The sequence below is a fragment of the Parasteatoda tepidariorum genome, chromosome 1 (genome assembly GCF_043381705.1).
Source record: "Parasteatoda tepidariorum isolate YZ-2023 chromosome 1, CAS_Ptep_4.0, whole genome shotgun sequence".
In the NCBI taxonomy this organism is placed as follows: domain Eukaryota; kingdom Metazoa; phylum Arthropoda; class Arachnida; order Araneae; family Theridiidae; genus Parasteatoda; species Parasteatoda tepidariorum.
The window spans coordinates 14,986,286-15,007,124 of record NC_092204.1 but is presented as its reverse complement, the minus strand read 5'-3'; the positions used below and the strand labels follow the sequence as shown (position 1 = coordinate 15,007,124).

General features: G+C 30.8%; 1 long non-coding RNA gene across 1 annotated transcript in view; it reads right to left on the bottom strand.

Moving 5' to 3' along the window:
• LOC110282747 (uncharacterized) overlaps nt 1–18,949 on the bottom strand; it is a 386,010-nt gene extending 367,061 nt beyond the window's left edge. The window contains exon 1 of the long non-coding RNA XR_011636063.1: nt 18,575–18,949. This is a non-coding gene — a long non-coding RNA (uncharacterized lncRNA). The remainder of the gene's footprint in view (nt 1–18,574) is intronic.
• Nucleotides 18,950–20,839: the final 1,890 nt, after the last annotated feature.

Sequence of the window (20,839 nt, the reverse complement as noted above, 5' to 3'; positions counted from 1 at the left end):
TACCTTTTGTACCTTTGGTACCTCATGTGGAAATTCATTTTTGATTATTAGATCTAAGTTCTAATTGGTTAAGTTCACAAATGTTAGTCTGCAAATTGATTGAAAATGTGTAATTCAATAATGAAGTTTTAGGGAAAAATAATTCAAGCATCGTCAATAACCAGACGTCTAAAAAAAGAGAAAAAAGCTCAACCCAGTGGCAAACTGTTAAGAGAAATCTCCTTCATCCTAATTTTCTGTCATCTGCATAAGTAATTTAATTTTTAAAAAAATAATAATAATAAATAAATTTAAAGTTTAGAGAAAATGGAGTTCAAGCAAACTTAGACTAAACCATAAAATTTCAAATGCTAGAAAGAAAAAAATTTAAAAGCATGAAATGCAAACAAATTACTTAAGGTTATTACTTAAGATTTCGTAGAGGGGAATTTATCTTGAAATAATTTAAAGCAAATAATTGTAAAGCAAAACACGATATGTAGCACCCAGTAATTAGCTTTGTTGTGAAAGGCAAATAAAGGGAGATTAAAAGCAAATGTATAGTAAAGTAAATATTGATAAAGTAGCGATCTATAACATAATTAATTAGCTATTTATGAAAAATAAAAAAAGAGCTTTTAAAATCAATTTTAACACAATAAAGTAAACACAGTCTGTAGCATAAGCAGCGGGGGCTCAGGGGATAGAGCGCTTGCCTCCCAATAAGGTAAACCGGATTAGAATCTCAGCGTTTATGGTCGATACGAAATCACATAGACCACAGTGCTGATGAAAAGTACATAAAGTCTCCGTCATATTCTGACCATGGGAGATTTTCCTCTCCACGTAACGTAAAGTATTTCTGATCAAAAATTAGTTCCCATCAAAATGTCCTCCACGAAATCAAATTTTTCCCAATACTTGATCCAGGAGTTCTCTAGTCTTCTGGATTGGGTTCGAAAATACAAAGCCACGGAGTTGTACATTGGTAATTGTAAATTTCATATTTAATATGCTACCTATTTATTAAAACTCTAATTTGAAAATGTTGAACATGTGATTGAACTGTTGCGCGCACTTCGAACTTTCAGAGTGTCCCCGGATGCCCCTTTGCGTGGGCGGGGATGAGTTAAGCTAGTTATTGGTAGTTGTAAACTTAAAAGTGGGTTTGCTATTCAACGACGGGTGTATTATAAAGTAAAACAGAAATCTGTAGCATAGTAAATAACAATCACAAGCTCATATATAAAAAATTATTTAAGATGATTGAAAGCAAATCTAAAATTTTCATTGTCGTCCAAGCCTATTGACGTTTGAAATTGGCCTCGAGGAAATAAGCCGTTCAAACATATACTTAGCGACAAAATAAAACTCGCAAAACCCTAATTTTTTATGAAAAAAAGAAGAGAATAGAAATAATAATGATTACTGTTCTATCTGAATAAGTATTTAAGGAGTTAATAATCGATTATAAAATGTTCGAATGGTGAAAAAGAAGGCAATAAATGTTCGAAATATCGACTGTCAACCAGAGCGTTATTAATGCGCCTCATATCGAACCGTCGGTAAATAGCTAATTATCGATGATTGACTGAGGATAAAACGCAAAAATGACAACTCATTAGAAAGTCATTTATCATGAGCCTAAATATTAATTCAATTTAGGGATTTTTTTCCCCCTTTCCGTTAGCGGATGAGTTCAAATCAAAATATCGACTTTAATCTGCAGACTTAATTTTTTTTTCAAATCACTATTAATTGCTTTTTAATGTAGAATATGATTTATCAAAAAAGATGTGACAATTCATAACGTTACATATGCAAATTAGTGCAATATGTTGCTGGGCATATGCAAATTACATATGCAATTGGGAATTTTGTGTTAAGTTTATAATATCCCCCTAGCTTTTTAAACAGAACAATAAATTTACATTTCATATCAATATTTTTTTTAAGACGGTATTTTTTTATTTACGAATCAGTATGAAGATGTTTGGACAGAACTTTAAAACCTGTTTGATTGCCGGTCGAAACTTTTAAATAGCTTTAACTCGAAACTTTAACTCGAAAAATTGTTTTTCAACTCTATGTTTTCAGTTGCATTCACACAAATTTTCGACTTTTTTTAATTTTTGACGATTTTAAAATACAGAACACTCAATATGCAGTAACAAGCAGTCTTCAAATTAAAAATTATTGGAAAATTTATTCGGATGACTTTTTTAAGTAAAAAAAAAAAAAAAAAAAGTTTGTTTTGAAATTTAGGGTTTATTAATAAATTCTAGCAAGTAAGTAATGTATTGAATGTAAATAAACTTTACTATCAAAAACAGAACCCGTCTTAACAATCTCTGCTTATGAAATCGCTTTGAATCAAAATGTTTGGCAAGACTTGTTTGGTGGATTAGACCTTCAAAAGAAGTTTAGATAATATCGTGAAATTCGTAAATCTTTTTTTCTCTGATATCCAAACAAATTTTGATTAATTAATACTATGATATTAATAATAAGATGATTAATAAGAGAACTCTCCCAGTTGATTGATCTCAAAACACGGATCCCGGTAAATCATCGAGCATCACTGGCAGCGGTCAGTAACCGGTGGGGTGGCCGTTTCGATCAGCTTGCGAAGAGATCAAGGATGTGCGAAATCAGTCCTCTTTAAACAGTTTTACTGTAAAATTCTCGACTTTGCGCACAGATCATCCAGCTATCAGAGCATGAAACCATGCCCTCAGGATCAAAATAGCGATGGCATGTCTTTAGATTATCCTCAGAAGTGTTTTCGGACCAGGTAACAATCGACGGTGGCTCAGGGACTAGAGTGTTCTCTTCCCGATGAGGTGGCCCAGGTTCGAATCCTAGCGATGGCTGTTTAATACGAATTCTGTTCACAGCTTGCACCGACTATAGTGCTGAAGAGAATATCATTTGTAAATATAAAAAATATAATTGTCATGAAAAAGAATTCTCTTGCAATTGGACTATAACCATGGGAGGTTTTCATAGTTCTCTCCATGTAACGCAAATGCGGGCTAATTCAATTAAAAAGTCCTAGATGAAGGCTAGTTTGCCTCAATGTACTCCAGGACTTCCCTTGTCTTCTGGATTGGGTTTAAAATTACAAGGCTACGGGGTTGAGCATTGGTAGACGTAAACTCAGAATTGAGTCGACTGCTCAACGCCGGTTATGAAATTTAAAAAAAAAAATTTCAAAATTTCAAAATAAAGAAAGGTTTGTTTATTTAGAGAAAGTATACTCTTGCTTCTGAATTTCTAAATTAAAATATCACTTACGCTAAATAATTAGCATATTTAAGGTTTGGCCCTCGAACTACTAAGACTGAGACCTAGTGAGCAAATATCCAATCATTAAATAAAAGTTATTAAGGTGTTCTCGTTTNGTTTTTTTTTTTTTTTTTCGTATTGTGCTCCTACTTTCCACAATAGTAATTTGCTGTATTTCACTAGTATTTTCTTTTTATCCTAGCTTAAATATTAATTTACAACCCTCAATTTGTTCATTTGTAAGAGAATCATACAAATATATTTTAAGGGCCATCATTAAGGAAAATCATATTTAATTTTCTGCTTCCCAAACTTTAAATAGCGGCAGAAAATGCGATTTTTAAGTCTCAGAAAAATATGGTCAAAATCAAACATTTGAAATGCCTGTTTAACGGAACAAAATCCTACATTGGGGCAAGCGTGCCATGCGTTGGCCTTCCATGCTCTAAAGCTACCACTTAACTCCTTCTAAGGCCCTGGTAAGTATACTTACTACCACTTTTTAAAGTCCATTATGAACTTTTTTACCACTTTTAATTTAGGTTTCCATTTGTTAATTACTTCAGCTTTCTTGAAGTGCGTTTGAATAAAATTGGTAACCATTTGTTAGTTTAAGAAGACGTATAAAAGTTATAAAATACATAATTCCTTTTGAAGTTCGTAGCATTTATAAAATTTATTTTATAAATAAAGAAGAATGAAAGTCGATACGTTCCTAATATGTCGTGGTAAATTTACTTACCACCAAAGAAAATGGCATTAAAATTTAGATTAATTTTTTATAAGCTAAATGAGTTTATTTACTTATAACAATTACTATTCTTATATCAATTTCAATTCCAAAAATTCTTTACCTTTACTAAAGATAAGTGGCCATTAAAGGGTTAAACTTTAACATTTTTAAAGCTCTCAAAACATGTCCAATTTTCCTATCTGAAGTTTACAGGTAAGTGAAATTTTTTCATTACATAGTTAAGATATTTGTTCATCCCTAAGTTCAGACAATTCTTTTGAGAAAGATAGTATGCGTATAAAGTATAGTATAGAAAGATAGTATAGTATAGATAGAAAAATAGTAGTCTTTAAATGGATTATTTTCTACACTATGGGTGGAAGTATGAATTTTTCGAAAGAATTTTAAAGAGCTCCTTCAAAAGGCTGTTTTTCGGAGCCCTTGCCATCACATGAAATGCTGTACTTTAGAGAATAATCTGCTGTTATTGTGATTGATGTGAGTTAGTAGCACCTATAGATGACTGTTAAGTTAAAATTCGTCCGTTTCCAATCATCACCCCCCTTCATTTATGAAAATAGCGCAAAATGTGAATGGGAAGAAATACTACAGATTTGAAAAAAAAAGAAAAAGAGGTTTTTGTTCGAACTCTTTCATGTTCGAAAAATTACACCATTGTCTGGGATTTTAATTTGCAAAAAAAGAAAAAAAGACAATTATTCTTCGATTTTAATGATTTTTATAGTGGTAGAAAACTCTCACCAAGTTGGCAAAAAAAAGGGGAAAAAATTGACTCTTTTTAAATATCTGAATATCAGAACTATTTTCCTATTCTAAAAGCCCGGACTGCTCATTGCAGCAAGATGGAATAAGAATAAAGCTGTGCATCGCGTTCAAGGCATTTAACACGGCTAAGGCTCGTTAAGGCCATTAACATTTAAACTGTGGATTTTTTTTTCTTTGGCGAACAACAGCTTAATGTTACTAATGGCTATACAACAACTTAATTTTATTTACTTTGGCGAATAACAGAGAAAACATTTCTCAGGATTACTAAGCTTAAAACTCTCACCAAATTAGCATTTTTTTTTTTAAATAATAATAATTTTGTTAACATTTATTTATCCATTTCAAAGTTCCAACAATTTTCTTTAGAAAAGTAATTGTTCTTTGTGAAGAATCTTTGCAAAACACACTAATAAAAACATCATCAATTAAAAAAAAAATTTTGTTGCTATGTTGCCCGAAACTTAGATTAATAAGCTTTTAAAGTTTAAATAATACTACTCTTTTTGAAAAAATAAATTAATCAATTGTTATATAATAGAATTTCCAGAAAAATTTATAAATAGAATAAAACTACTAATGATTCCAATTTTTTTTTTAAATATCACCTGAATTCTGCAGCAAAGACGGAAACTGTGTCAAGAGCGCCAGACTGACTAAGTTAGGAAATTGTCCATTGTTGAATTAAGCTGAAAATATGTTATTGTAAAAGATGGCTGGCAACACCCTTTATTGTCCGCCATTAAATTGAAATTTTCTTTTTCTCACGATATGTCGTCATATTTCGACAACGTGTCATCGAATAATAAAACTATTTCCATATCAATGAGTTGTTCAATTCATTAAACCTTTAAACATCATTTTACAGGAATTCAAAAGCTTCGTACTCTGTCATTTAAATAACACGAAATTAAGTGCTTAACACACATTCTAAAAGTATTATTTTAGTTTACTCTATACATTATATAACTGCCAAGTGTCCCGATATCGTTAAAATACTTTTTTTAATAATTAAGGAGCTCGCAATATTTAGCGATCCAGCTGTATCTCAATGAAACATTAAAACGCAATGACTTAAAACAGTTTTCCATTGTCGTTGGCACATTCTTATTAACCTGAGAATCACGTGGTATGATCCAGTTTTTCAGCTGTATGTTGATTTTTTAGGATGTTAATATTTGATAAAAATTAAATATATTTAATGTTTACCTATAAAATATTTTCTATCCCTAATTTAAAGATTTTTTTTTAAATATTTATTTTTGCAAATCCACGCCGCTTTTATTCTTTTTCTTCCTATTATTTTCATTATTATTATTATTTTGATTGTTATTCCAGCACTAAATACTTGAAACTAAAAGTGTTGTTTACATACTGTAACATAATCTATGATATTATGTTATAACTAAACATGTTACGATAAACATATTAAAATCGGTATCTTATTAACAGCGTTTTAAATTATTATGTTGCTCTATATTACGTTATTTATCTATTATTATGCTGATGATTCTTTTTTTACTTTGATTCTTATTCCAAATTAAAAGCTTAAAACTTAAAAATTGTGTTTCTTTATTATGACGTAATCTATGATATTACCTTATTACGAAATATTTTAAACATTAATACATCATCTAAATTAGTATCTAAACTTATTAACCTTTTTAAATTATTATGTGGCTTTATATCAACCGTTATGTCATTTTTTAATTTTGATTATTATTCCAAATTAAAGGTTAAAAGCTAAAAATATTTAAATCGGTAACTAAATATATTTAAATAGGTATCTAAACTTATAACCGATATAAAATTATGTTGTTTAAGAGTGAATTATATTATTATAAATTAGAGTTAAAGGCTAGGTATTAAATGGTATTTACCAATCGCAATCAGATCGAGCACCAAACAATGTAGATTGAATTTATTATGAAAGCCTGTTTTAAGAGCGAAATAATATTAGGATTGTGAATTCATCAAATTTGTTATAACAATAAGGTCTTAATTTTAAATGATGTTTTAATAAAGTGATTGTTTTAAAATGCTTTATGTGCACTGCACAAATAGATCTCAAAAGCGTGGTTTGTCGTAAAGGTGGAGGGGAAGTTCACCGGTGTAAGGGGCTGTTCAGATGTTACGTAAGGATATTTTTCTCACTTTCGAGGTCCCACCTGGTCAACAGAATTAGGCAAATTATGAAACCCTGCTAATGTTCAGGTCATGAACAGCTACCAACTTTGTGTTTTGTTTTTCGACTTTTACTGTAGTAGTCGAATTTTATGAACAAATTTTAACAAAAAAACGATGCAACTTTGCATGAACCAAAATTTATGTAAAATTTATTTATTCAATTCATTTATTCCACAATATTTTTTAACTCATTCAAGAAAAAATATTAAAATTCTTTTTTAACGAAAATAAACTGTTTTTTAAAATTTCTGTAAATGTAATTTTTTCCCCAATTTTGAGTTATTTTTTTATTAAAAAATAAACCGAATTGATTTTAGCATACATAGGTTAATCACAAATCCCTCTTCATTAGGTGCTTTATATGTGATTTAAACGGACCTAAGCAAACAAAGCAAATTTATTGATATACAACTTACAGTTTATTAGAATAGTTTCAACTTTTGAAGAAAAAACTATTTTATGCTAAGAAACAAAATTTATTGCTTAGCAATCAGATGAGCTGCAAACAGGAATGCCTCTCAGTAAGCTTACTTATTTTACTCACAGCTATTTTCCTCACAGATGATGCATAAATCTTCACCAATATGTAATTTCTACAGTTTTACAAGTGCTACCAATAATCCAAGTAAGGCCGTGGTGGCTCAGGGGATAGAGAGCTCAAGAGGGGATCGCCTTGCAATAGGGTGAACCGGATTCGAATCCCAGCGATGACTGCTCAATACGAATTCCATCCCAGGCTCACACCGACCACAGTGATGACTTAAAAGTATCCTCAGTAGTATACATATCAAGGGTTAGAGTCCCTTTGCAGTCGGATCAACCGGGGGAGGTATTCGTGTTTTTCCTCGCCATGTAACTCAAATGCGGGTTAGTTTAATAAAAAAAAGTCCTCTACGAAGGCAACTTTCTCCCAATACTTGATCCAGGAGTTCCCTTGTCTTCTGGATTGGGTTCAAAATTACAAGGCTACGGAATTGAACATTAGTAATTGTAAAAGAAATATTGGGTCGGCTATTCAACGACAGTTATAACTTTTTAAAACATTTACGAACTCCCTGCTTTACGATCAACAATGCGAACTTAAGAAGACACTTTACCGTAGGAGAAAATTTTAATGGCAAAATTCTGTTTTCATCTTCATTAGTAATTTAAAATTTACAATATTGAAACAAAGTGAGTTCAGATAAACCAAAAATAAACCATAAAGTTTCAAAGGGTGATTTATTTTCCAGATAAACCAAGAGTAAACTATAAAACTTCAAATGGTGACTTTTTTTTGCAAATTATCAAAATGCAAGCAAATTGCGAGGAGATTTAAAAATTAAAAAATAATACTTTGAACCTTTCAAAAAAAAAAAAAAAAAAAGTCTTGATTTTACTAGTGTTAAAGTTTTTTTGTGTAGAACAGCAAAGCGCTGTCTTCATTCGTTTTCTTAGTCTTTCTAAACTCCTAAATGATATTTCCACTATTTTCATGAGTTTTAGTATTTTTTAAAAATTATTGGTAACTTTGCATGGTTCACTCTTAAATTATCTGAGCCCTTTAAAAAAAAAAAGTGGAATGAATTGAACATCAGGTGATTACGAAGGTTATGGTCTGATGAGCCCCCAACTAAGTTTCAATCAAAGTAAAAATTTTAAAAAAAATTAAAACCTCCTTTTTCAAGCTAAGTCAAAAACAAAAANCTATTATATATATATATATATATATATATATATTCAAACCCACATAAAGGATATATAAATAATACTTATATTACGGCATTTACTTTTTCTTAGCTCTATTTAAGCTATTTTCCTCAAATGATGCATACATACTCACCAATATGTAATTTCTTCCAAATATGTCGTATGCCGTCATAACAGTTTTACAAGTGCTGCCAATAATCCAAGTAGGGCCGTGGGGGCTCAGGCGACAAAGCGTTCAAGGGGGGATCGCCTTGTAATGAGGTGAACCGGGTTCGAATCCCAGCGATGACTGCTGAATACGAATTCTGCCATCGGCACACGCCGACCACAGTGATGGCTTAAAAGTATCCCCAGTAGTATAAATATCAAGGATTAGAGTCTCTTTGCAAGTCTGGTCTGCCGCGGGAGGTTTTCGTGGTTTTCCTCGCCGTGTAACTCAAATGTGTTTCCTAAAAAAAGTCCTCTACGAAGACAAATTTCTCCCAATACTTGATCCAGGAGTTCCCTTGTCTTCTGGAGTGGGTTCAAAATTACAAGGCTACGGAATTGAACATTAGTAATTGTAAAACAAATATTGGGTCGACTGTTCAACGACAGTTATAAAATAGAATGAAACAATCCAAGTAGAAGAAGAAAAGATCAAAAGACTTATGTGCAAATCTATTGTTAAAATTGGTCTATTTGCTTTATAGTCTATTTTGCCTATAATCTATTTTGCTTTATAGTCTATTTTGCTTTATAGTCTATTTGGAAAGTTTGATGGGATATTATGACATATATGTCCCTTAAGGTTTGAATCAGTTAAGAATTAAATTACTTTTTCAAAATTTACGGATCTAAAAAAATTTTGAAGACGTTTACTGAAAGATAATTAAGGTTGGTTTTTTCATGTAGACATTTTTTTCTGATTAAGAAAGTTTTTGTGTCTGATTTTGCAACATTTGCATTTATTTTAGTTTGTTTTATTTCATTTCTTCTCCAATTGCATCTGAACAACTCATTAATATTTCAAAAACGATCGTCACTTTAAAACATTTACGAACTCCCTGCTTTATTATCAACTATGTGAACTTAAGAAGACGCGGTACCGTAGGAGAAAGCCTTAATGGTAATGGCTTTTTTTTTTTTTTCAAATTCTCAAAATGCAGGCAAATTGTGAGGGGATTTAAAAATTAAAAAATAATAGTTTGAATCTTACAAAGAAAAAATCTTGATCTTACTAGCGTTAATTTTTTTTTTTTTTTTTTTTTAGAGACAGAGACTCAGCTTATCNTTTTTTTTTTTTTTTTTTTTTTTTTTGTACAGAACAGCAATTCTTCATTCAAATGAACTCTTCATTCGTGTAATCCTGAATGATATTTCCACTATTTTCATGTGTTTTTATATTTTGAAAATTTTTTTAATTTTACATAGTTTACTCGTAAATTATCTGAGCTCTTTAAAAAAAAGTGGAATGAATTGAACATCAGGTGATTACGAAGGTTATGGTCTGATGAGCCCCCAACTAAGTTTCAATCAAAGTAAAAATTTTAAAAAAAATTAAAACCTCCTTTTTCAAGCTAAGTCAAAAACAAAAAATTTTATTTTTGTGACATTTGAAACAACAAAAAAAAAGTCCAGTGAATTCTAAGGGTAATAAAAGTCTCTTATTAAAATAGATTCACCCCATGTTTTTCATTTTAAATTAAACAAAATTAAATATCAAGCACCAGGCTAGTGTAAAGTTAATTGCAGTTTTATAAGCAGAATTCGGCGAAAAAACTCGACAGGTTATTTTTAATATAACTTTACTTAATAATAGGCGTTGAACAACCAACAGAATTCTGAGTTTACGACTAGCAATGTTCAATTCCGAAGCCTTGTAACTTTAAACCCAATCCAGAAGACAAGCGAACCCCTGGATCAAGCATTGGAACAAACTAGTCTTCGTGGAGGACTTTTTGATGAAATTAATCTGTATTTGCGTTACATGGAGAGGAAAATCACGAAAACCTCCCACTTAGCCCGCCTAAAATACTTGGATTTTACACTACTTTACTAAATTTATTATTTTCTTCACTTTAATGTTGCGTGTGATAGTTTGCACCAAATAGTGGTTGAAGTTTTGATAAGCAACAAAGTGGAGGAAAATTCTGGTTGAAGTGATTAGAAAAGATTAAAGCCTATATAATTACCTGCATAATTTAAGCTAATTATTTTTCCCATTGGCAGTCAACAATAAATCTCCGAATAAACATACCCCTTTTTTAGGCAAAAAATACGAAATTTGCAAAATATTAAATTAACATTAAAAACCTTATCTTTCGATAACTCCGCCTGATCAACCTATTTTGGTCATATTTTCTGAACTGTCTCTATTCCCTTATTTTAATGGTCGAAAGCAACTCAAATCTACAAAAAAAGGGTATGCTTTTCCAAATAAATTAAATTTTTCTGTCTGATTTTGTTACTAATAATCAGTTAGCTCTATTATTTTATCATATTTGAGGTTAAACTGTAGAACTATGACGATTGGTTCTCAGTATTTGAAAATCACAGGGGGATTTTTTTTTAATAAATATTTTATTTAATTGCGAGTTAAGTAAAAATCACAACCAGGGTTGGCAAGGTTTAGGACAGAATGGATTAATCCACGGTTTAAACCGTCCTGTCCAAAACCCCTTTGTCCAAAACTGTCCTAAACTGTCCAAAACCCTTTTACTCAAATTATGTCACAATTTTATCTGAACAATATTTAAGAGGTTTCATTGCGCAAAAGTGTCGTTNCATACAGATTAAGATATTAGGGAAGGGACTAAGTGCTTGGTTAGTCATAAACAGGTTTATCTATCTATAGTACTATTCAAGAATACTTTTATTTATTTCATGTTCAATTCTTTTAGCATAGTGGTGATACATCACCAGTGTCAGTAACTGAAACTGATGTTATGCCCTTCAAAACTGTTAATACATTTTTCAGTTATTTTGCATTTTCAATTTAAACTAATGTATTTATATTTAAAAACAATTTTTTTTTAAATAGATGTCTTTTTTATCATCCTGTGATGCAGAAATTATCAAAATTTTTTTAAAAAAATATTGTGAAAAATAAAAGGTTAATTTTTTAACAAATTTAGTATTTTTTTTAAGAAAAATTATTATTTTTAATATTGCCATATTTATCCTTATGCATAAATATTATTTATCAGTATTAAAATCATAGTTATATTTAAAGGATTAGGTATTCACTTTTGTTGTTCACTGAATTGTGGAGCTTCAAAAATAATTTTAAGCCTTTTCCTATTATATTATATTATTTTCTTTTAATAAGTTATAGTAAATTGTATAAAAAATATCAAATATTTATTGATACATGTAATTATTATGTGTACAATGGTTACACCTATAGAATTTTTACCTTTTAACAAAGTTCAAGGTTTTGGACACTTTAAGACAGTTTAGGACAGTATTACCCAGTTTAGGACAGTTTTACCCAGTCTAGGACAGTAAAACCCAGTTTAAGACAGTAAAACCCACGTGTCCTGTCCAAAACCAGTTTAGGACGTCCAAAACCCCAACCCTGATCACAACTAGTTTAAATGTACAAGAATTAAAAATGGCTATTGCCTACAGAAATTTGCAAAAAAATGAACCACGCTACTAAACCAATTTTGATGGGAGAAAAAACGGAAGAAAGAAAAAGACATAAAAATGAAAATAAAAAAGGTAGCTGGTCATGGACATGGACCTACATGTATTTGCAGAAAGTAATCCTTCCCTTACTCCCACTCCATAGGTGTTCAATTGCAAGCCAGTTAAACTTTTGAAAATGCATTGACAAGTCTACAGCTTATCTAATTAGTCCGACAAACGCTATGCAACGTTTTATCACCGCATATCTTTTTTTCTACACCGCATATCTTTTTTTCTAGTTTATTCTTTTTGATAATACGAAAAAATATCGTCTTTGAATCATCAATAAGTCAAAAGAAAAAGTTTAAAAACTTGAAAATTACAACTTGAAAAATTGTAGTAACAAAAATTTTCTAAGAGAAGCTCTACAAATAAAAAAAATTGGATTTCTACAAAAATTTCTATCACTTTTTCGATTATCATTCGATTTATTACGCACTTTAGACTTATGTTTTTTTTTTTCAGTGATAGTGAACTAAAAAGGAAATTTTTAAAACAGTAAGAAATATTATAAAAAAACATTTATCAGAACTTTAAAGCGTAATCATTAGGTTTTCTAACCTTTAATGTATCTGCTTATATCATTTATACGTTGCGGCGAGCAAAATTATTTTAACTCTAATTTATACTCCATTTAGCAAAAATATTTTCTAAAAATATGCTAATTCTTTCGTAGATGGAAAAAATTCATTCCCTTTCGTAACAAAAATTGAAAATCGTTTCAGGAGTCATACTCCGTATTCGACAATTTAGTCAAGTTGAACAAACTCGTTACTCAAACTCAAATTGACCAAACTTTCTAAATAAATAAATAGTTTTTCACTTCTATAACTAAATCATTTCTATATCAAAGAATATATCAATTGTATTAGTACTAAGAACCTTACGCGTATTATTGTAGCATATTATACTTATTTAGCATGCATATAATGCACTCAGTTACATTGAAGAATACATAACACAATTGTGATATAACAAAAACGATCTAAAATTTCGCGTCTTTGGCACCAGTGTTCTGCGTCTTAATTTTTTTTTTAATTTATTATAATTCTTTTTTTTAAATAAGAGGGCACTGTATCGCGGGATAAAAATTTCAATTCAGATTTCAGTTTTAACTCCATTGTATTTTAAACTTTTAAGTACGGAAAAAAAGTTCAGGTAAATCTGGAGCAAACCACACTGTTAGAACTTTCGTTCTAAAACTACGGTAAAATAACCGGCAGCAATGTGTCTATTAAATTAACCATAAAGTTCAAGGTAAAGAGCATTTATTTTTTTACTTTTACCGTGTTCAAACCGTTTACTACTAGTATGATTAAAAAATCATGAATACAAAGCTATGCTGTTTTTTACCCATTTGTCACTAGCATGATTTCAAAATCTGCCATCTATGCGTGAATGAGAATATCGCATTTTAACAGTCCAGGGTCACAAATTAGAGAGTGATGAACATTGAAAACTCTTCATGCGTTGAAGAAATGGAGGAAATATTGTGGTGTCAACGCTGGTTATCGAACCCCCGTTCTGTCGGTCATGAGATTGAACCCTCTCGGCTATAATATGTACCCATCTGCATGAAATTACGTGGCTTCATTAGGTGGATCTAGTTTGTACTGGTACTTCTATTTACGTCGCACTAGAGCTGCACAATGGGCTATTGATGAAGAATATAGAATATATAGAAATATCTATGACGATGATCCGGATACAACATACATACGTCACATCCCGTTTTATAGGGAGACACATTCACACACCATCCATCCATCCGCAGATAGTAATTTTGACCTAAACCAGAGCACGATCAATCTCCGATCCAGTAACCCCAGAGATATTGATTTGTTATGGGAACTTGGAGGACTTAGTGACCCCGACACATTAAGAGTGCACCAGTCACCATTTTGTACACGGAGTTTTCGGCCTGTGAAGAACCCGCGAGATATTGGCGCAACACCCTAGCAGCCAAGATCTAGTTGGTGCGATAAAATTCTGACTGTTTAAACCGTATCCGGTGAAAGAAATTAATAAAGGTTTTTTTCTCCCAGTTAACTGTTTGAATATCTTATTATTTATGACTATTTGACTGTTTTGTTTGAATATGATAAAAAAAACGATTACGTAAATTGTTATTTAACCATTTTTTCCAGAAAATTAACAGTGCGTGAAGTTTCAAATTCCGAAGTGTTTTCAAAATATCAATATACAAACAAGTTATTGAAAGACAATTTTTCTACTATATAATCCTAAGTAATCCTGACATAATTTGTTTGCACATTTCGATATTTTTAAAGACAATTTTAGTATTTGAAACTTTGTGGAAACTTGGTTTACCTTAACTCGCTGTTTCTATACTTCAACGTTTAAATTAATTATGTAGGGGAAAGAGAATTTGTCATGAATGGCTTTTCCCGCGGTATAGCAACCTCGTAACTCAATTTCTTCCATTCTCAAAGTTTATTTTGCAAAATTAAGACGTTCTTGTACACCATAATATATTAGAAGGAAAAAAAACTTTATTTTTCTAAAATAAATTTAAGACATTTTTATACTATGATGGGTTCTCCGATCGGATCCGATGGTGGGTTCTCCGATCCGATCCGATGGTGGGTTCTCCGATAAAGTCCCGCAGTGGACCAATAGTCAAGCATCACTGGCTGCGGTTAGTGTGCGGGTGGGCGACCACTTGGATTAGACTGCGTATGGACCGAGGGAGTGCGGTGTTGGTCCTCGCTAAACTGTTCTACCGTCAAGTGTTCGACTTCGCATGCAGGTCGTCGGGCTACCGAAGAGGGGGTGCCCTCTCCTCTGCAGAGGATCAAAATTATGATGGCATGTCTTCATCCTCAGGGATGTTTCCCAGAGTGTCGTCAATAGCCCATAGTGCAGCTCTAGTGCGACGTAAATGAATTACTTTTACTCTAATAATAGAAAATATAAATTTTTTTATGTAACGCCTTTTTATTTAACACTGAAAAATTTTGCAGTAATAGGTTAATAAATGAAAAATATAATTTTATCCCCCAAAAAAATTTGTAAAGGAAGCCGTAAAAATATCAGCAATGGTTAAGAATACTTCATATTTACTTTAACTTTCAACTTTTACATAAATGTGTCGCATTTTTATGCAAATTACTTATGCAAAAAAATATATGATTAGGGCTCTCAAGAGCCCGCTAAAGAATATTCAAATGATGATAAACTAATTACTATAGTAATTGAAAATTTTTGCAACCATTTCAGTTTAAATAATATTCAACCCCGTGCATATCACATTGAAAAAAAAATATGGTCAAAACTACTAGATGGTAAAATAAACGGTTTTACTTTAGTGGCCTAACTTTACGGCAACACAACAAACGTAAGAAAAGTATTTGAACAGCGCAGCTTTGGCTAAGGTAAGGTGAAGAGATTTACAAACCATGATTTGAGAACAAATCAGCGGAGCTTCCTCGAAGCACATTATGAATTCAAGTAATCCATACATATATGGAAAATATTAATTTATATGTACAGCAAAGATTTTTTGTTTTTAAATTGGTAACTAATATCAGACTATCTTCATCAAACTTGATTTCCTTACTGAGCACAGTTTTGAAATATTATATTATATTTTGCATTCAAACGCACACGTAAAGTAAATAAATGGTTAAGTACATGATTATTAATATTTGTTAATTTTTTGCTGAAATTATTTTCAGATGAGTATAGCGTTTTCATCTGTTGATATCAGTACGATGTTTTTTTTTTCTACTTTTTCTTTCTTTTTTTTTAAATTTTACTGCATATATATAAAAAAAGAGCAAACATTTTTGGAGAAATTTGAAGTTATTTGGTGACACCTGCTAAAATTCGGGAACAGTTTCTGCCCTCAAAAAATCTGACAGTTTTTGAGGATAACAAATGAAATTCGAAGGACTTAAGACTTGAGGACGTCTGATAACCTTAAACTCAGGCGAAGAAATTATGCTACCTGTTTATTTAGCCCAAGGCGTTCTGCACAACTAGTTTTTCAACTATTCAATCTAACTTTCAATGTTTTCATGCGCAAAGTCCGATCAGCCAGCGTCCAACAAACAAGGCGCACGTTAAATCTGTTGTGGCAACAAGTCCTCTCATTATTTATGGTGTAGAAGTTTGGAGAGAGGGATATCATCTCAGACGCTGACCACGTCGTTTGATAAGGGTTGAAATTACGTGCGATTCTCGTCATGGCTGTTTAAAGATACATAATGGGACATAATGGGACTAGGTGCCGTAAACATAATGGGACAAGGTGCCATGTTTGAGTGGTGTGTAGTTTGCTAATGCGATCGCCACCAGGGAGTAACAGATCATAAAAAGTTGTTGTACGGCGTGGACCCATTCATCCACAGACCGTAATTTTGACGTGAACCAGAGGTATAATTTGTTAGGGGAACATGGAGGACTTTGTGACCCAACAGATTTAACGTGCACCAGACACCATTTACTAAACTGGGAATCTTCGGGAGTCTGGATTCAAACTCTCACGAGCGAGAGTCCAGCGCCCGGCCTACCAGGCTATCCCGGTCTCAGGTCACAAGAAGTAGCTTAGAATTTAAGATTAAATACCTCTAATCACAATATGGATAGATTAACACATCGGAAAAAAAATTTTTTGAAAGATCCTGCTTAAAAATTAATTAGTATTAAGCACTTCAGAATATTTCCAAATCTATTTTTAACTCAAATTATTTCTTTCAATTTAATGTTTAAAAGATAATACCTTTTGCATAAACTAGACAAACTTAAAATATTTATTTACTATAAATCAATCGAAACCGTTTTTCTTTACTATAACTCAGTTTTAAAACGATCTCCCATCTTGATTGAAAACAAACTAAATTCTGTCTTGGTACAGCAGATTTTAATTTTAAATTGAAAAAAAAAATGCGGTTTTTAACAAAAGTTTTTCAAAAACTCCCATTTTCAAATATTTTTTTCTCATTGCCAATTTTCAAACCCAAATCAGAAAAATAAATTAAACACTTCGTAGTAATCGCAGTGAGGACAAAATTTAAATTATAGTCGGAAGTTTGCATGTCAATTTTTTAACAATTTTTATAATGAAAAAGTGAAAGCTTTGATGTTAGTAGAAACAGCTCTATTAAAAATCATTTCACGTTTGAATCATAAATGTAACAAGTTTTCACATAATGATGAATCTTTATACTTTATATATTTCATTTGATTATAAAAAGAGGATTTCATGAAAATTTGAAAATGGAATTTTAAAGGTTTTCTGTTTCTCCGCTTTATACAATGATCACCAGAGTTATTAATATTAACGTAATCCATTAACCCATTACACCTGATGATGACGAGAGTTATGAATGCTAAAAATTTTGCAGCCTTATTTAAGCGGGATCACAAGAGTTAAAAACTTAAGTTCTTTTACTAGAGTTATTAATCTTAAGAATCTTAAAGTTATCCCTATCTATTTTATTTGAAGTAAACAAAAGTTGAGAATCTCAATATTCTTTTTTTTTCTGATTATATTCAGAGTTGTTAATCGTAAAAGTCATCCGATAATCCGTTTCAGCCAATAAGGGCAGCGGTTTTTGAATTTAAAAGTTCTGTATTCATCCATTTTTTCCCGATGATCCCAAACTGACGAATCTAAAAACTATTTCATCTACAGATGACAAAAGTTAAGAATAGTAAAATTTTTGTTAAACCAATTATGATGTTAAACTCTCTATAAATATACATTCCATCTTATATTCACGCAAGTGTTAAGAATTATAAAGTTATCCGTTAATTAATTTAATTTCAGGTAGACCAAATTTGTAAGACTTCATCAAATAATTTCTATATGCTAAATATTATGTCGATTATAATTATATCAACAATTCTAATTATTCAATAATCTCATTTATTAAGTTGTTTGTTTCGATTATTTATTTATAAACAAGATTTAGGCAAATTAAAAAGCGTAAAGACACACTAAAACCTTTTTAGAACAAATTTAAATATGAAACCATACGAAAATATTCAAATTTCTTAGTTTCTTTTCTGTCAAGATTAGGAATCGAATTGATAATCCTGGAAACTTTTCTTTGTTCATACTTTTAGCCGAATAAACTAAAATGGCTAAGCGAAAAAACACCTTTTTATATTAAATACTCCTTTAAATTAATAAACGATCTGAAAATTTCTTCAAGTGCAATTAATAAATAATATTATTAATTTATTCAAAACAATATTTGAAAAAGAACTTACCCTTCACCGTCATCAAAAATAATTCCAAATCACATTCTAAAAATGGTAATCCAAATGCGACTAAATAAATAGATGCATGCACATTGCTTCAATAAAATGACACTGTTTCCAATAATTATTTTTTTCGTCACTTTTCTACGCGATCAGAAAGTCATCAGTACACTGAAACTGTATTCGAACGGCCGAAGTCAAAAGATTCCGAAAACTCTGGTCGCAGCGCCATCTGAATGCGCAGTGGAACAAATGTTTTCGTCGGCAAAGAAAAGATGCGCAGCCAAAACAAAACATTTTCCCTCCCTTTTGATGGGACTTTCATTGTTTGGCGCGCTTCGGCCACAATAGAGTTCTCAGAATGTAAGGCCTGATTACTAAGCCTGTCTTTCAAAGAACTTCTATAGAGTTCTATGTGGATAAAGAGAGTATAAAGCAGGTTGAATTTTTGCTGAGTTATATTTGCGTTTGCTCTAATTTAAGGAATGAATTGGGAAAAAATGTAATCCTTATTTATGTATTTTCCATTTATGAAAAATTCTTTTCTTCTTTCTTTATTTTTTTTAATATCTTTTAAAAGAGCATAACTATTAATAATGCAATTATTATTTTAAATTGAAAAACGTTGTCATGTTTATATGATTTTACTTGCTTATTTTCATTTATTCATTTAAAAAATTTGATCAGCTTACTAACCTAGGAAAAAGGGAAAAAACTGTTGTAAAGCTATTTCATTTCTATCTATTTTTCTGCAGAAGTGGGTTATTTAAGACAACCATCTTTTTTTTGTTATAATATATATAATATTTACAGTCTAAAATACTCAGAAGAAAATATATGTTGCAATTGTTTACAACTTGTAGCAGTCACGGATATTTTAGTTCTTCTTAAAACAAATAAGAAATAAAAACTTTTTTTTTTCTTTTTCATTTTTTCACCGGAAAGTTACGGTGATAAATTTTATCGAGCTAATCTTTCCTTAAATATCTTCTAGGAAATTTGTATTTCTTAATTTTTTTCTTAATTGTTTTTAAGTTGTTTTTTTTTTTCTCCGCTGACTTAAAAAGAAATATCAGCATAAGTTTATGTGCAATTTATAAATTTTATCTGACTTTTCTCAATCTAAATCGGATCCAATCTATCAGGGAATTGGAGAAGCTAAGGTTCGATTTCAGGTAAATTAAAAAAAGGCAATTCTAAAAAATACTGATTAGTAATTCACTACAACGAGTATATAAACTTATAACAGGATATTTATCCTTGTTGTACCATAGTTTTATAAATATATGGGAGACTCTATGGTGGAAGAACCACCCATGTACACAGTTAAAAATTATAACCTTACACAATACAGTTAAAAAAATCATAATTTTACTCCTTTTTTTTTAATAATATGAATAAAGTTATTATGTATCATCACACATTTAGTACTCAGATATTTCAGGCATTGATACATATTTACAAAGTAAATATAAATATAGGGGAAGAAAGGGTAGGTTAGATACTAGGAATCCTATGAAAGAATCATATGTCTCAGTTAGGGTGCACCATTTTTATTACAAAAATTTGTACTCTAGCACTGCTACGTAATTTTTGGAACTCTACTATTTTACTTTCTAAAAGTTGTTTCTATAAATATAGAGCAAAAAATTGCAATTATTTTACAAGGCTAGATCTCTAATTTAACATTACTTGCAGCTGTTTAAGTTTATATGATAAGGAGAGAAATTATTCAGATCTTTTGTGACACCTAGAACATTGGGTACATAGGTCAAAAAACCGGGGTGAGTTTGACCACAGGAATAATTTTGAGGAACTTAATTATAAGTATTATTCTAGCTCTTTTCGAGTTACACAGTTAATACTCTTATTGATGTACTCATAATAATAATTTAAATTTATATACATATTTTTTTAAACAATTGAAGTTACACAACCCTGAAATGAAAAATAACAAGTTTAATAGCTTAACAAATATCTCATCTCTCTCTCTCTCATACATATATATATATATATATATATGAAAGGGTAGCAGTCATGGTGAGTGATGTTAGGCCACGCAGATAGCAGTTGGAAGGCAAAAAATATTTTATTAACTTCACTTAGTATATTTAAGACATTTTCTAGCAAAGGCGGAGCTCAAAATCGCACTCAAAAACTGTGTGCTTAAGTTTTTATCTTAGGGAAAGTAGCAAAGGAATTTCCCTCTATTTTGTTATATTTGAGGGGAAAAGGGAAGTGATAAGGATTACTATTGGTTTATGAAAGAAATCT